The sequence below is a fragment of the Lasioglossum baleicum genome, unplaced genomic scaffold (genome assembly GCF_051020765.1).
Source record: "Lasioglossum baleicum unplaced genomic scaffold, iyLasBale1 scaffold0376, whole genome shotgun sequence".
In the NCBI taxonomy this organism is placed as follows: domain Eukaryota; kingdom Metazoa; phylum Arthropoda; class Insecta; order Hymenoptera; family Halictidae; genus Lasioglossum; species Lasioglossum baleicum.
Window position 1 is genome coordinate 26,768 of NW_027469436.1, and position 15,733 is coordinate 42,500.

General features: G+C 53.6%; 2 non-coding genes and 1 pseudogene across 2 annotated transcripts; all 3 read left to right on the plus strand.

Annotated features, from left to right (window-relative positions):
- The first annotated feature begins 9,181 nt into the window (after positions 1–9,181).
- Positions 9,182–11,104, plus strand: LOC143220200 (small subunit ribosomal RNA). Its single transcript, XR_013011589.1, has one exon. It is a non-coding gene; the product is annotated as a small subunit ribosomal RNA (ribosomal RNA).
- Positions 11,105–13,502: 2,398 nt separating this feature from the next.
- Positions 13,503–13,657, plus strand: LOC143220205 (5.8S ribosomal RNA). The gene has a single exon (XR_013011594.1). It is a non-coding gene; the product is annotated as a 5.8S ribosomal RNA (ribosomal RNA).
- Positions 13,658–15,705: 2,048 nt separating this feature from the next.
- Positions 15,706–15,733, plus strand: part of LOC143220210 (large subunit ribosomal RNA) — a 9,072-nt pseudogene continuing 9,044 nt past the window's right edge.

Genomic DNA, 15,733 nt, shown 5'->3' on the forward strand with positions numbered 1-15,733 from the left:
TACGCGAACCGCTGGTCGGAGCGATACGACTGGGTGTACTTGGCTACGCGATCCGTAGGTCGGAGCGACACGACTGGATGTACTTGGCTACGCGATCCGTAGGTCGGAGCGACACGACTGGATGTACTTGGGTAGGCGAATCGCTGGTCGGAGCGACGCGACTGGACGGATTTGTGTACGCGAACCGCAGGTCGGAGCGACGCGACTGGACGGGCTTGTGTACGCGAACCGCAGGTCGGAGCGACGCGACTGGTGTTACTTGGGTAGGCGAACCGCTGGTCGGAGCGACGCGACTGGAGGGATTTGTGTACGCGAACCGCTGGTCGGAGCGACGCGACTGGACGGACTTGTGTAGGCGAATCCTAGGTCGGAGCGACGCGACTGGACAGACTTGGGTTCGCGAACCGCTGGTCGGAGCGATACGACTGGGTCTACTTGGCTACGCGATCCGTAGGTCGGAGCGACACGACTGGATGTACTTGGCTACGCGAACCGCAGGTCGGAGCGGCGCGACTGGTTTACTTGGGTAGGCGAACCGCTGGTCGGAGCGACGCGACTGGACGTGTTTGTGTACGCGAACCGCAGGTCGGAGCGACGCGACTGGGTGTACTTGGCTACGCGATCCGTAGATCGGAGCGACACGACTGGATGTACTTGGGTAGGCGAACCGCTGGTCGGAGCGACGCGACTGGACGGATTTGAGTACGCGAACCGCAGGTCGGAGCGACGCGACTGGACGGGCTTGTGTACGCGAACCGCAGGTCAGAGCGACGCGACTGGGTGTACCTGGCTACGCGAACCGCAGGCCGGAGCGACGCGACTGAATGGACTTGTGTACGCGAACCGCTGGTCGGAGCGACGCGACTGGACGGACTTGTGTAGGCGAATCCTAGATCGGAGCGACGCGACTGGACAGACTTGGGTACGCGAACCGCTGGTCGGAGCGATACGACTGGGTGTACTTGGCTACGCGATCCGTAGGTCGGAGCGACACGACTGGATGTACTTGGGTAGGCGAACCGCTGGTCGGAGCGACGCGACTGGACGGATTTGTGTACGCGAACCGCAGGTCGGAGCGACGCGACTGGGTGTACTTGGCTACGCGATCCGTAGATCGGAGCGACACGACTGGATGTACTTGGGTAGGTGAACCGCTGGTCGGAGCGACGCGACTGGACGGATTTGAGTACGCGAACCGCAGGTCGGAGCGACGCGACTGGACGGGCTTGTGTACGCGAACCGCAGGTCAGAGCGACGCGACTGGGTGTACCTGGCTACGCGAACCGCAGGCCGGAGCGACGCGACTGAATGGACTTGTGTACGCGAACCGCTGGTCGGAGCGACGCGACTGGACGGACTTGTGTAGGCGAATCCTAGGTCGGAGCGACGCGACTGGACAGACTTGGGTACGCGAACCGCAGGTCGGAGCGACGCGACTGGACGGGCTTGTGTACGCGAACCGCAGGTCAGAGCGACGCGACTGGGTGTACCTGGCTACGCGAACCGCAGGCCGGAGCGACGCGACTGAATGGACTTGTGTACGCGAACCGCTGGTCGGAGCGACGCGACTGGACGGACTTGTGTAGGCGAATCCTAGGTCGGAGCGACGCGACTGGACAGACTTGGGTACGCGAACCGCTGGTCGGAGCGACGCGACTGGACGGGTTTGTGTACGCGAACCGCAGGTCGGAGCGACGCGACTGGATTTACTTGGGTATGCGAACCGCTGGTCGGAGCGACGCGACTGGAGGGATTTGTGTACGCGAACCGCAGGTCGGAGCGACGCGACTGGACGTGCTTGTGTACGCGAACCGCAGGTCGGAGCGACGCGACTGGGTGTACTTGGCTACGCGAACCGCAGGTCGGAGCGACGCGACTGAATGGACCTGTGTACGCGAACCGCTGGTCGGAGCGACGCGACTGGACGGACTTGTGTAGGCGAATCCTAGGTCGGAGCGACGCGACTGGACAGACTTGGGTACGCGAACCGCTGGTCGGAGCGATACGACTGGGTGTACTTGGCTACGCGATCCGTAGGTCGGAGCGACAAGACTGGATGTACTTGGGTAGGCGAACCGCTGGTCGGAGCGACGCGACTGGACGGATTTGTGTACGCGAACCGCAGGTCGGAGCGACGCGACTGGACGTGCTTGTGTACGCGAACCGCAGGTCGGAGCGACGCGACTGGGTGTACTTGGCTACGCGAACCGCAGGTCGGAGCGACGCGACTGAATGGACCTGTGTACGCGAACCGCTGGTCGGAGCGACGCGACTGGACGGACTTGTTTAGGCGAATCCTAGGTCGGAGCGACGCGACTGGACAGACTTGGGTACGCGAACCGCTGGTCGGAGCGATACGACTGGGTGTACTTGGCTACGCGATCCGTAGGTCGGAGCGACAAGACTGGATGTACTTGGGTAGGCGAACCGCTGGTCGGAGCGACGCGACTGGACGGATTTGTGTACGCGAACCGCAGGTCGGAGCGACGCGACTGGATTTACTTGGGTACGCGAACCGCTGGTCGGAGCGATACGACTGGGTGTACTTGGCTACGCGATCCGTAGGTCGGAGCGACACGACTGGATCTTCTTGGCTACGCGAACCGCAGGTCGGAGCGACGCGACTGGACGTACTTGGGTACGCGGTATGCAGGTCGGAGCGACACGACCGGATGTAACTCCGTACGCGCATCGGAGCGACACGACCCGGTTGGACATGTAGCTGCAAACCGTTCGTCGGAGTCACACATTTCGTTTCACATGGTCACGCACATAGGTGATACATAGAGGAACTATCCACTGCGTATGCGCATAGAGGCCATCCATAGGTGGTACCTATTGCGCATGCGCAAGCGCATATGGGCCTAGGCGTATCCGATCGACGTTACCTACTGCGCATGCGCAAGCGGATATGCGCGGAGACCACTCCGAGGACGATACCTACTGCGCATGCGCATCGGCGCCGCAAACCGACGCGACTGGATCGGACTTGCGTCTACGTACGGTTGATCGGAGCGACACGACTACATCGGAGTTGTGTACGCGAACCTCAGGTCGGAGCTACACGACCGGGTCTACCTCCGTACGCGGATTGGCGCATCGGAGCGACATGACCGAATGGTTTTGCGTTTGAGTACGGTACGTCGGAGTTATGCGACTGGGCGTACGGCTGTACGCGCATCGGCGCTCCGGAGCGACACGACCGGACCAGCTTTGCAGTTTTATACCGCGCATCCGAGCGACACGACTGGATGTCAGATCGCATGCACATAGGGGCTTGCTAGCGATAATACTTATTGCTCATGCTCATCCGAGTTCCGGAGCGACACGACTGGAGTGGACTTGCTTTTGCGTACGATACTGTCGGAGCTATGCGACTGGGCGTACGCCCGTACGCGCATCGGCTCTCCGGAGCGACACGACTGGATGTTAGGTGGCATGTACATAGCGGCTTGCTACCGATAATACCTATTGGGCTTGCTCATCCGCGTTCAGGAGCGACGCTACCTGAATGGTTTTGCGTTTGAGTACGGTACGTCGGAGTTATGCGACTGGGCGTACGGCTGTACGCGCATCGGCGCTCCGGAGCGACACGACCGGACCAGCTTTGCAGTTTTGTACCGCGCATCGGAGCGACACGACTGGATGTTAGATCGCATGCACATCGGGGCTTGCTAGCGATAATACTTATTGCGCATGCTCATCCGAGTTCCGGAGCGACGCGACTGGAGTGGACTTGCTTTTGCGTACGATACTGTCGGAGCTATGGGACTGGGCGTACGCCCGTACGCGCATCTGCTCTCCGGAGCGACACGACTGGATGTTAGGTGGCTTGTACCTAGCGGCTTGCTACCGATAATACCTATTGGGCTTGCTCATCCGCGTTCCGGAGCGACGCTACCGGAATGGTTTTGCGTTTGAGTACGGTACGTCGGAGTTATGCGACTGGGCGAACGGCTGTACGCGCATCGGCGCTCCGGAGCGACACGACCGGACCAGCTTTGCAGTTTTGTACCGCGCATCGGAGCGACACGACTGGATGTTAGATCGCATGCACATAGGGGCTTGCTAGCGATAATACTTATTGCGCATGCTCATCCGAGTTCCGGAGCGACGCGACTGGAGTGGACTTGCTTTTGCGTACGATACTGTCGGAGCTATGCGACTGGGCGTACGCCCGTACGCGCATCTGCTCTCCGGAGCGACACGACTGGATGTTAGGTGGCTTGTACCTAGCGGCTTGCTACCGATAATACCTATTGGGCTTGCTCATCCGCGTTCCGGAGCGACGCTACCGGAATGGTTTTGCGTTTGAGTACGGTACGTCGGAGTTATGCGACTGGGCGTACGCCCGTACGCGCATCGGCGCTCCGGAGCGACACGACCGGACCAGCTTTACAGTTTTGTACCGCGCATCGGAGCGACACGACTGGATGTTAGATCGCATGCACATCGGGGCTTGCTAGCGATAATACTTATTGCGCATGCTCATCCGAGTTCCGGAGCGACGCGACTGGAGTGGACTTGCTTTTGCGTACGATACTGTCGGAGCTATGGGACTGGGCGTACGCCCGTACGCGCATCTGCTTTCCGGAGCGACACGACTGGATGTTAGGTGGCTTGTACCTAGCGGCTTGCTACCGATAATACCTATTGGGCTTGCTCATCCGCGTTCCGGAGCGACGCTACCGGAATGGTTTTGCGTTTGAGTACGGTACGTCGGAGTTATGCGACTGGGCGTACGCCCGTACGCGCATCGGCGCTCCGGAGCGACACGACCGGACCAGCTTTACAGTTTTGTACCGCGCATCGGAGCGACACGACTGGATGTTAGATCGCATGCACATAGGGGCTTGCTAGCGATAATACTTATTGCGCATGCTCATCCGAGTTCCGGAGCGACGCGACTGGAGTGGACTTGCTTTTGCGTACGATACTGTCGGAGCTATGGGACTGGGCGTACGCCCGTACGCGCATCTGCTCACCGGAGCGACACGACTGGATGTTAGGTGGCTTGTACCTAGCGGCTTGCTACCGATAATACCTATTGGGCTTGCTCATCCGCGTTCCGGAGCGACGCTACCGGAATGGTTTTGCGTTTGAGTACGGTACGTCGGAGTTATGCGACTGGGCGAACGGCTGTACGCGCATCGGCGCTCCGGAGCGACACGACCGGACCAGCTTTGCAGTTTTGTACCGCGCATCCGAGCGACACGACTGGATGTTAGATCGCATGCACATCGGGGCTTGCTAGCGATAATACTTATTGCGCATGCTCATCCGAGTTCCGGAGCGACGCGACTGGAGTGGACTTGCTTTTGCGTACGATACTGTCGGAGCTATGCGACTGGGCGTACGCCCGTACGCGCATCTGCTCTCCGGAGCGACACGACTGGATGTTAGGTGGCTTGTACCTAGCGGCTTGCTACCGATAATACCTATTGGGCTTGCTCATCCGCGTTCCGGAGCGACGCTACCGGAATGGTTTTGCGTTTGAGTACGGTACGTCGGAGTTATGCGACTGGGCGTACGCCCGTACGCGCATCGGCGCTCCGGAGCGACACGACCGGACCAGCTTTGCAGTTTTATACCGCGCATCCGAGCGACACGACTGGATGTTAGATCGCATGCACATAGGGGCTTGCTATCGAAATACTTATTGCGCATGCTCATTCGCGTTCCGGAGCGACTAGACTGGAGTGGACTTGCTTCTTAAGTACGGTGCTGTCGGAGCTATGCGACTGGGCGTACGCTCGTACGCGCATCGGCTCGCCGGAGCGACACGACTGGATGTTAGGTAGCATTTACATAGGGGCTTGCTGCCGATAATACTTATTGGACAGGCTCATTCGCGTTCCGGAGCGACGAGACTGGAGTGGACTTGCTTTTTAAGTACGGTACTGTCGGAGCTATGCGACTGGGCGTACTACCGTACGCGCATCGGCTCTCCGGAGCGACACGACTGGATGTTAGGTTGCATTTACATAGGGGCTTGCTGCCGATAATACTTATTGGACATGCTCATTCGCGTTCCGGAGCGACGAGACTGGAGTGGACTTGCTTTTTAAGTACGGTACTGTCGGAGCTATGCGACTGGGCGTACGCCCGTACGCGCATCGGCGCTCCGGAGCGACACGACCGGACTCGCTTTGCAGTTTTATACCGCGCATCGGAGCGACACGACTGGATTGTACTTGCTTTTTAAGTACGTTATGTCGGAGTTATGCGACTGGGCGTACGCCCGTACGCGCATCGGCGTTCCGGAGCGACACGACCGGACCAGCTTTGCAGTTTCATACCGCGCATCGGAGCGACACGACTGGAGTGTACTTGCTTTTGCGTACGTTACGTCGGAGTTATGCGACTGGGCGTACGCCCGTACGCGCATCGGCGCTCCGGAGCGACACGACCGGACTCGCTTTGCAGTTTTATACCGCGCATCGGAGCGACACGACTGGAGTGGACTTGCTTTTGCGTACGATACTGTCGGAGCTATGGGACTGGGCGTACGCCCGTACGCGCATCTGCTCACCGGAGCGACACGACTGGATGTTAGGTGGCTTGTACCTAGCGGCTTGCTACCGATAATACCTATTGGGCTTGCTCATCCGCGTTCCGGAGCGACGCTACCGGAATGGTTTAGCGTTTGAGTACGGTACGTCGGAGTTATGCGACTGGGCGTACGCCCGTACGCGCATCGGCTCTCCGGAGCGACACGACTGGATGTTAGGTAGCATTTACATAGGGGCTTGCTGCCGATAATACTTATTGGACATGCTCGTCCGCGTTCCGGAGCGACGCTACCGGAATTGTTTTGCGTTTGAGTACGGTACGTCGGAGTTATGCGACTGGGCGTACGGCTGTACGCGCATCGGCGCTCCGGAGCGACACGACCGGACCAGCTTTGCAGTTTTATACCGCGCATCCGATCGACACGACTGGATGTTAGATCGCATGCACATAGGGGCTTGCTATCGAAATACTTATTGCGCATGCTCATTCGCTTTCCGGAGCGACTAGACTGGAGTGGGCTTGCTTCTTAAGTACGGTGCTGTCGGAGCTATGCGACTGGGCTTACGCCCGTACGCGCATCGGCTCGCCGGAGCGACACGACTGGATGTTAGGTAGCATTTACATAGGGGCTTGCTGCCGATAATACTTATTGGACATGCTCATTCGCGTTCCGGAGCGACGAGACTGGAGTGGACTTGCTTTTTAAGTACGGTACTGTCGGAGCTATGCGACTGGGCGTACTACCGTACGCGCATCGGCTCTCCGGAGCGACACGACTGGATGTTAGGTTGCATTTACATAGGGGCTTGCTGCCGATAATACTTATTGGACATGCTCATTCGCGTTCCGGAGCGACGAGACTGGAGTGGACTTGCTTTTTAAGTACGGTACTGTCGGAGCTATACGACTGGGCGTACGCCCGTACGCGCATCGGCGCTCCGGAGCGACACGACCGGACTCGCTTTGCAGTTTTATACCGCGCATCGGAGCGACACGACTGAAGTGTACTTGCTTTTTAAGTACGTTATGTCGGAGTTATGCGACTGGGCGTACGCCCGTACGCGCATCGGCGCTCCGGAGCGACACGACCGGACCAGCTTTGCAGTTTCATACCGCGCATCGGAGCGACACGACTGGAGTGTACTTGCTTTTGCGTACGTTACGTCGGAGTTATGCGACTGGGCGTACGCCCGTATGAGCATCGGCGCGCCGGAGCGACACGACCGGGCCGTCCGTGTAGTTGCGGACGTCGCGTCGGAGCGACATGACTGGAGGTTTTTCTTTAATTTCTTTAAAATTAATGTTACAACCTGTACATTTTATTGTAGTGTTCCGTTTAATAGACGTATTTGAAGTTATTGTTGGCACATTTTCGATTCTTCATTAATTTTTAATTTTCTCGAATTATTTACTTATTTCGGTTCGATCATAAAAATTGTATTTTTTCATAAAAATACCTTTGGAATTAATTCCGTATACGTTTATGGCAATAGTTTGTTAATTATGTTGTTACTTTGTTTGGTTGTTGGTTTAGTTACACCGAGTCCAAGTTCGAGCGTGCATTGCGGCCTGTCCCCCACTGCGGAGGTTTCGCACCGTAAGCGCCCGTGCGTCAGCCCGTCCGGGGCCGGCGTGCCTGCCGGCCCTTTCGTATCTATAAGAGAGGGTACGGTCCGGACGGGCCGGGCGGAGCAGTGTCGGGCGTGTGGCTATTCTATGACCTCGGTTGAGAAGCAGTCTACCGCTCCTCGTGATATATACAATATCTCGACTGTTCTGACCCGTGTTGCGTTCGGAGTTTGTTCTCCACACTGCATTGCCTCCGGGACGGTGTCTAGTACCGAATGTCCCATTTGGAGGCGAGCATCCCACAGGGATGTTGGTGACTGTATGCATTTATAATGGTGTGTACATGTACTCACTGAGCATCATCTCATCCACTCCGAGCGATTGGACCTTTTTATAGAAATAATGTACTTGTGGATTATATTTCTTCAAATGTAATTCCATAAATAATATAAGTACGAAACGCGCCGTCGGAGCCTCGCAACCTTCGTCGGCGCGCGTAGTACCAGGCCCAGAGATTGAGTTGAAGTTAAGGTACGGCTACCATTGATGGTATGACCAGCATGCACACTTACGCGCTTCCTCGTTTATGTCCAGCATGCACTCTTCTACGCGCTTGTCTTTTTATACTGCCCAGCGTGAGAGTGATACGTGCTTCCACGATTATAACTATTCAGCGCGGTGTGATACGTGCTTGCCGTCGATGTGATCCGTATCCAATTGATCTTATTAATGAAACGTTGGACGTGTGTGTTGTGATGTCGGAGAAGGATGGAGGAAAGAGAGGAGAAAGAAACGAGGGATAGAAAGAGGAGCAAAAGTGTTTTATCTATCCATAATGGGAGGAGGAAAGGAGGAGACGGAAGGAAGAGAGGAAGGAGAAAACGAGTCGTGAGAGAAGTTGTTGAGTGGAGACAAAGTTTTGAGGAGAATAAATATTACATTGAACGTTGGGAAAAGGAGTTACTTGTGTAAACCAACGAAAATTTGTACACACGTTTTGAGGGTCTCGTCGATCGGTAATCGGAAAGAGTACCGACGACGGATGGTATCGTAATATTATATGATATTACGTCCAGACATACAACGTTCTTTAATAAGATCCCTGGTTGATCCTGCCAGTAGTCATATGCTTGTCTCAAAGATTAAGCCATGCATGTCTCAGTACATGCCGAATTAAGGTGAAACCGCGAATGGCTCATTAAATCAGTTATGGTTTCTTAGATCGTACCCACATTTACTTGGATAACTGTGGTAATTCTAGAGCTAATACATGCAAACCAGAGTTCCGACCAGAGATGGGAGGAACGCTTTTATTAGATCAAAACCAATCGGTGGCGGATGGCTTGCTGTTCGTCCATCGTTTGCTTTGGTGACTCTGAATAACTTTGTGCTGATCGCATGGTCATCTAGCACCGGCGACGCATCTTTCAAATGTCTGCCTTATCAACTGTCGATGGTAGGTTCTGCGCCTACCATGGTTGTAACGGGTAACGGGGAATCAGGGTTCGATTCCGGAGAGGGAGCCTGAGAAACGGCTACCACATCCAAGGAAGGCAGCAGGCGCGCAAATTACCCACTCCCGGCACGGGGAGGTAGTGACGAAAAATAACGATACGGGACTCATCCGAGGCCCCGTAATCGGAATGAGTACACTTTAAATCCTTTAACGAGGACCAATTGGAGGGCAAGTCTGGTGCCAGCAGCCGCGGTAATTCCAGCTCCAATAGCGTATATTAAAGTTGTTGCGGTTAAAAAGCTCGTAGTTGAATCTGTGTGTCACGGTGTCGGTTCACCGCTCGCGGTGCTTAACTGACATTACGTGGTACGTCCTATCGGTGGGCTTAGCTCCTTGCGGGCGGTCCAACTAATATCCCATCGCGGTGCTCTTTACCGGGTGTCGAGGTGGGCCGATACGTTTACTTTGAACAAATTAGAGTGCTTAAAGCAGGCTACCTTCGCCTGAATATTCTGTGCATGGAATAATGGAATAGGACCTCGGTTCTATTTTGTTGGTTTTCGGAACCCCGAGGTAATGATTAATAGGGACAGATGGGGGCATTCGTATTGCGACGTTAGAGGTGAAATTCTTGGATCGTCGCAAGACGGACAGAAGCGAAAGCATTTGCCAAAAATGTTTTCATTAATCAAGAACGAAAGTTAGAGGTTCGAAGGCGATCAGATACCGCCCTAGTTCTAACCATAAACGATGCCAGCTAGCGATCCGCCGAAGTTCCTCCGATGACTCGGCGGGCAGCTTCCGGGAAACCAAAGCTTTTGGGTTCCGGGGGAAGTATGGTTGCAAAGCTGAAACTTAAAGGAATTGACGGAAGGGCACCACCAGGAGTGGAGCCTGCGGCTTAATTTGACTCAACACGGGAAACCTCACCAGGCCCGGACACCGGAAGGATTGACAGATTGATAGCTCTTTCTTGATTCGGTGGGTGGTGGTGCATGGCCGTTCTTAGTTGGTGGAGCGATTTGTCTGGTTAATTCCGATAACGAACGAGACTCTAGCCTGCTAAATAGACGTAACTTATGGTATCTCGAAGGCCCCCGGCTTCGGTCGGTGGGTTTTTACTACCAACGTACAAACAAATCTTCTTAGAGGAACAGGCGGCTTCTAGCCGCACGAGATTGAGCAATAACAGGTCTGTGATGCCCTTAGATGTTCTGGGCCGCACGCGCGCTACACTGAAGGAATCAACGTGTTTTCCCTGACCGAAAGGCCCGGGTAACCCGCTGAACCTCCTTCGTGCTAGGGATTGGGGCTTGCAATTATTCCCCATGAACGAGGAATTCCCAGTAAGCGCGAGTCATAAGCTCGCGTTGATTACGTCCCTGCCCTTTGTACACACCGCCCGTCGCTACTACCGATTGAATGATTTAGTGAGGTCTTCGGACTGGTGCGCGGCCAATGCCTCGGCATTGCCGATGTTACCGGGAAGATGACCAAACTTGATCATTTAGAGGAAGTAAAAGTCGTAACAAGGTTTCCGTAGGTGAACCTGCGGAAGGATCATTAACGATACTCAAACCAAGAGATCGTAAAAATGTAACTATGACACGCTTATATTTATGGCCACGGAGTAAACGGCTTACGCGAGAAGTTTAAATCCTTCCGTCCGGATCTCCGTTGACCAAAACACATGATTCGGAACGAATCATTAAACAGATACCAAAAAGAAAAAAAAAAAATACTCTCGAACGAATAGTAGTCACCGGGGATGACGGCTTACGTGCGGAGGTATCGAAGCCTTCCGTCCGTCTTTCCGGTGACTCAATGGAGGAGAACAGCAGCCGCGCGCGTCCGGCTTCGAAAGTAAAGAAGAAGGTCTCTCTTTCTCGATTTCGGGATGACGGATGAACACAATTGCACAAACAATTTATGACTGAAGGGAGGCAGTCATGTATATATCAAAGAAATTGGCGCTTGCGTGAAGGTCGTATACAGAAGGACCCGCCGCCACTAAACGAAATAAAACGAAATGCCTCGTGTCAGAGAGACGATGAACCTTCTTCCCTTTCGTTTACCGTGTACGAGGCGTACGTTTGTTCTCCAACGTGTGCGAAACGGGACATCGAAAGGATGCCTCTGCGGGATCGAACGAAGCGGACGGTACGAGAGTTCGTGTACGTTAAAGAGCGAGTAGCGCGTCGAACGAGAGGAGAAGGAACGAGCCGCCGTCGAAATACGTTTCGCGACGTTTCCTTCGAATTATACGAATCGACCTCTTGTCTCTTTGCACCTTATACTTTCTCTCTATCTCGTCTTGTTTCCTACCCGCAGTGATTGTATCTTCTTTCGAAAGTGATGTGTCCCAATCGACGAAACCACGTATACGCGTGGATCGGGTAACCTTAGAACAAGAAGCATCTTGTGTCGATGTGAGCCCGCTTTATTCGCTTCTACGCTCCAAGTTGATCTGAATCTCGTTCAGAGGAGGGGAGTATAGATCGGTTGTGCAGCCTCGTTGCCGTGAGTCGGACACCCGCGTGCCTTGACGATAATGAAATGGGAGAATGCTTTCATATCGTCCCAGGCAGTTGGGACGAAAGACCGCTTCGAGGCCGACCGTGTCTAGGTCCTCATCGAATTTTAACCTGAACGCATTTTCTCGTCAACATGTGTTCGGATCTCATCTGAATTTCGTTCAGAGGAGGGGAGTATAGATCGGTTGTGCAGCCTCGTTGCCGTGAGTCGGACACCCACGTGCCTTGACGATAATGAAATGGGAGAATGCTTTCATATCGTCCCAGGCAGTTGGGACGAAAGACCCCGCTTCGAGGCCGACCGCGTCTAGGTCCTCATCGAATATACTTACCTGAACGTATTTTCTCATGAACATGGTCGGATATATCAATCTGAATTTCGTTCAGAGGGGAGGACAGATCCCGGTTGTGTAGCCTCGTTGCCGTGAGTCGGACACCCATTGCCTCCTTGACGATAATGAAACGGGAGAATGCTTTCGTATCGTCGCCGGAAGTTGTGGGACGAAAAAGACCGCTTCGAGGCCGACCGCGTCTATTAGGTCCTCATCGAATTTTTACCTGAACGTATTTTCTCACGAATATGTCGGATCTGATCTGAATCCCGTTCAGAGGGAGGATCAAAAGATATAATATCGGTTGTGCAGCCTCGTTGCCGTGAGTCGGACACCCATGCCGTGACGATAATGAAATGGGAGAATGCTTTCGTATCGTCGCTGGAAGTTGGGACGAAGGACCGCTCCGAGGCCGACCGCGTCTTAAGGTCCCCATCGAATTTTTACCTGAACGGAGGGGGCATTTTTCTCATCAAAACATGGTCGAATGTGATCTGAATTTCGTTCAGAGGGAGGACAAAGATAATAATAATCGGTTGTGTAGCCTCGTTGCCGTGAGTCGGATACACCCCATGCCGTGACGATAATGAAATGGGAGAATGCTTTCGTATCGTCGCTGGAAGTTGGGTCGAACGACCGCTTAGAGGCCGACCGCGTCTGGGTCCCCATCGAATTTTTTACCTGATCGTATTTTCTCATCAACATAATATCGAATCATGTTTTATATTGAAAGAAATGATAGTAGAAGCGAATTGGCCTCTGCCGCATTATGCTTGTTCTGGACGTCGCCTCAAGGTTCCAGTAATCGGGGTTTCCCCGTCGTTTTCCTTGTGTTTGCGATGTTCGATGGTTTTCTATATAAGGTTCTCTTATATAATGTTCTTTACGCCCGGCCGAAGGATGCGTGTGCCAAGCACACGCCCCGACGGCTTCGTCGTGGACATATATTGTGTCGTCGATATTTTCCGTCGAACGAGTCTACGCCACTCGTTTCGGCGCGGCGACGCCCGCATCTCCGACTTCCCGTTGGTCGGAGGTGTTAGGGTACCGATTTCTAAACGAGTACTTGAGTTGAATATTATTCAATATATATACGATTACCCTGAACGGTGGATCACTTGGCTCGTGGGTCGATGAAGAACGCAGCTAATTGCGCGTCAACGTGTGAACTGCAGGACACATGAACATCGACATTTCGAACGCACATTGCGGTCCACGGATACAATTCCTGGACCACGCCTGGCTGAGGGTCGTTCACGTAACCCATATACTGCTTGCGTTGCGTTTCGTTCCACTCTCTCTCTTTATTATCTTTCATCCTTCACGACCATCCCCGCCGTCCGTTCACGAAATAGAACGGTTCAAGTGCGGGTACCAGAGAAAAAGATGAACAGAGAAAGGAGAGAAGGATGCTGGAACGTTCGCGACGTACGAGCGATTAATGAACGTTCGTCGGCGTTCGTCGCGGTCGTGACCGAGATTGCGAGAGCGATGAGTATGTGCTTGCGTGCGATGTGTGAACGCGTTTACGAGAGACAATTGGAACGTGTCACGAACCTGCGTGCGTGAGACTCGCGGCGTCGTGCGTCGTCGTTTTACGTAAACAGACGACCGCCCGTTGAGCCACCGCTTCGTGCCGATTACAAAGTTCTCCCGTACCGTATCTCGCATCCGCCACTGCTTACGCTCCGTGTGTCTTTGGATCACGAATTACAAGCCGCGCCCCCGACGTCGTTTGAAACGAATTTGTATTTGCGAGACCGTGAGAAGTAAAAGGGAAAAAAAAAAATGAGAGAAGTTGAGGAGAAGGTAGTTCGTACAGCCCCAGGGTTCAGAATGCCCAATCCCTCTCGCCGCATAGCAAGTTATACTCCGTGCGGAATTATCGTGCGGCAGACCGTCACGTTTATTGGGTCGTCGTTTAGATACACCACCGACGCTTTCCCACCTGACTGGTAACATACCGACCGAGAACGCGCCGTGCAATTTCATCGAATGCTGACGATACTTGGGATGATTAGAACAGTGTCTGTGCGGAGGAAATGAGAGTATAAGATGCGTAACTGGTTAACGGGATGAATATGTCCCCGTCGTCTCGCATCGCTCTTCCCGCGCGCCTGTTCCCCAGCCACTTTCGTTGAAAATTGTTTCGTGAGCGTTTACTCGTGCGTCGACGATCGTTCCATAGCAGGGTGTGTAACAGAAAGCCTCTAGGTGTGTGTTGTCGTGAACGTTTCTGTACCTCTTGTGACGCGCGTCTGCGTACGTTTCGTATCCGGAGATCGAAAACTTCGCGGCGGGTGCGTAGAATTGGATAGAGTAAGATCCTCTTTGGACGTGGCTCGAAATTGCCTAAAAGTGGAGAGAGAAGAAAAACTTATGAGAGAGTTAATCGGTGTTTTGTCACCCCATGTCTTCTTTTTTTTTTTCTTTTTTTTCGTTGTCGGTTCGCTAGACCGCGCATCTAAAGCTGCTCCGGTCTGTTGTCCAGTCCTTGAAGACAGCTTTGCATTCCTTGCGTGCGTTCACATCTTTGTTTCTTTTCGTATACAGCAGAGTAATGAAAACTCGTGCATGCTCCGATATACCTCGGCCCATCCCCTTTGTTCTAAAGGATTGGGGTATTAAATCGGGACGGAGGGAGCGTGCATCATCGCGTTTCGATCTCTCTGTATGGAACGAAGGAAATGGGGGAGAACCGCTGGGTAAAAGCTAATAGAGGAGGAAGGCGACAGAAGGAGAGCTATTTGGATGTCTTGCGAGTGTCTTAGCTGGAACATGATACGACGCGAATAATTGATTAATTTTTAAGAAGGCACTATGGTGCGGTGCATAGACGCGCGTACGTAACTTTCTCGTTTTCATTGCCCTCTCTCCTACATTTTGACTTTTTTTTCTTTTTTTTTCCTTTCCCAATTATACGCCTCTTGGAGAATATATCATATTCCCTTTGAGGAAGAGAATAAGTTCGTCTCGAAAATGGAATCAATGAAAAGAAATTTTGGGATTTTGCGTCGGGGAAGAAGGAAAGTAGGCTACCGTGTGTATGTCACTTTTCGCTGCGTGCTTTGGGATGTGCGTGTTCACGTTGATGGGGATGATACAGTGCCTCCACGCTGAACCGACCCAACTGCCGTCGATCTGTGAACGATAATACACGTGGCCGCTCCCGCCTGCCTGAAATAATATATCGAACGCTCGAGTCGACGTCTTTTCCAATAAAAGAGAGAAGAGCGCGTGGGAAACTCTCGCGGTTACGCACGCAAATGTCACGAAATGTATTTCGTGTTATACGTAGAGACGACCTCAGAGTAGGCGAGATTACCCGC